The sequence below is a fragment of the Trichoplax adhaerens genome, genomic scaffold (assembly GCF_000150275.1).
Source record: "Trichoplax adhaerens TRIADscaffold_3 genomic scaffold, whole genome shotgun sequence".
NCBI lineage: Eukaryota > Metazoa > Placozoa > Uniplacotomia > Trichoplacea > Trichoplacidae > Trichoplax > Trichoplax adhaerens.
This window is the reverse complement of record NW_002060945.1, coordinates 4,011,828-4,013,776: the sequence shown is the minus strand read 5'-3', so window position 1 is coordinate 4,013,776 and position 1,949 is coordinate 4,011,828. Positions and strand designations below refer to the sequence as shown.

Genomic DNA, 1,949 nt, shown 5'->3' with positions numbered 1-1,949 from the left:
GAGTATAAGCAATATCATAGCTGACAATATTTATTATAACAGCTACTTTAACGAACGTTGAGAATACAGATATAATACTATACTATAAAATAGATAATACCGTTTTCCAGGAAATGCGAGGGCGTTGTAAAAAGTATTCTATGTAATAGTAATTATTTTTGTAATTGATAACATCGTCTAGGTGTAAATGAATGCGCTTCTAACCCTTGTTCAGCCAATGCAACATGTATTGATCAACATACTAGTTATGTATGTTTATGTCCAGATGGATACTATGGATCGAACTGTCAAGAAGGTTGCTATTAGGATATAATAGCGCTAGCAGTAAATTCTAATTCTACTATTAGATATTTTAATTTAATTATAAGTGATTACGAGTTCGAAAACACCCATTCTTATATGATTTTGTATAACAATTTTTAACGTTAATACAACGTAATAGGACCAATTGCTGATGGTAGCGTTAGATTAGTGGCTCAGTATAACGCTGCTGGACCGAATGAAGGCAATGTCGAAATCTATCATAACGGAACCTGGGGCTCGATATGTCACCGTTCCTTTGATATAAACGATGCACAAGTTGTATGTCGTCAGTTAGGTTATCCTAACGCCTCGCACTCTTACTGTTGCTCGTACTATGGAAATAACAAGTATTACACGTTAATGTGGTTAAGCAATCTATATTGTAGAGGAAATGAAAGTAGAGTTTCAGATTGCTCTCGCGGCTCTGGATGGGGAAGTATCAGTAATGGATGTTCTAGATACGATGTGGCAGGTGTAAGATGTACTGGTAAGTTATATTACATATTTATATAGGTAAAGAGTTCATTCTTGTAGAATATTGTACTATCTACGTTCTGTAGATATTAGACGTCATTGTTAAATTTGGTAGTTAGATACTAGAGATTGTTTAAGTAATGATAAAATTACAATAGTTACTTGTATTGTAGCTACAAAGTACGACAGTACTACAGAAATACACAGTAGTTTAACTGTCAGAAATTCTATCAAATTCAAAGATTCCATTAGCATTATTATGGTATTTACTATATTACTAAGTTCCGTCAGATATTAAACGCCTGTTATATACAAGTATAGAGTTTTTAGTATTACTAAGACACTAACGAACAGTATTTTTAATTTACATGATAATGTAGATATTCTATATAACTACACAATGTACAAGAATTGTTTGTGTATCATGTTTAATAGACTCTAATTACCATTTTACTTGAAATAGACTTTAATCAATGCGCATCTAATCCTTGTGTTAACGGAACATGTTACGATCAACCCGGTGCATATAACTGTTCTTGTTCGCCGGGCTATGTGGGAACAAACTGTAATATCCGTAAGTATGGTTCTACATGTACTGTACTAAATTGTTTTATTATTAAAATTAATGTACTATAACATAAATACTACTAGCACACGAATTTATTAAATAATATGTAATAAGTAACTTTCAATATTATATTTTATAAACAAATATATCAAAACATCTAAAATTAGGAAGCGATTGTTACTCAAATCCATGCTTAAATGGTGGTACCTGCATGGTAGGCTCTTCAGGAATCGGTTATAACTGCTCTTGTATAAATGGATACACCGGGAATGAATGTCAATCAGGTAGACGACGTACAGCAGAATAATAATATTAATGTACGAATAGTGGATTAATATCGTCTATTATAGAGTATAGACAATATTTTTACTATATAATACAACACATATGCGTAACTGTATGATTACTTCATACTGAAATTACAATACGAGATCGTCAGTTTCTTACTTCAACATCGTATTATTCTATGCTTTATATAAACTATTATTCTGACGATTTTCCTTGAAAAATCTGCAATAATGTTAATTATAGATAATTATAGCAGTTGTATTGATTACATTATTATAAAAGATATTTTATGTGTATTATACACTTTAGTGTTATG

General features: G+C 31.0%; 1 protein-coding gene across 1 annotated transcript in view; it reads left to right on the top strand.

Annotated features, from left to right (window-relative positions):
* TRIADDRAFT_22638 (uncharacterized protein) overlaps positions 1-1,949 on the top strand; it is a gene marked incomplete at both ends in the record, with an annotated part of 12,819 nt that overhangs the window by 9,621 nt on the left and 1,249 nt on the right. The gene's annotated exons all lie outside the window — the stretch shown is intronic.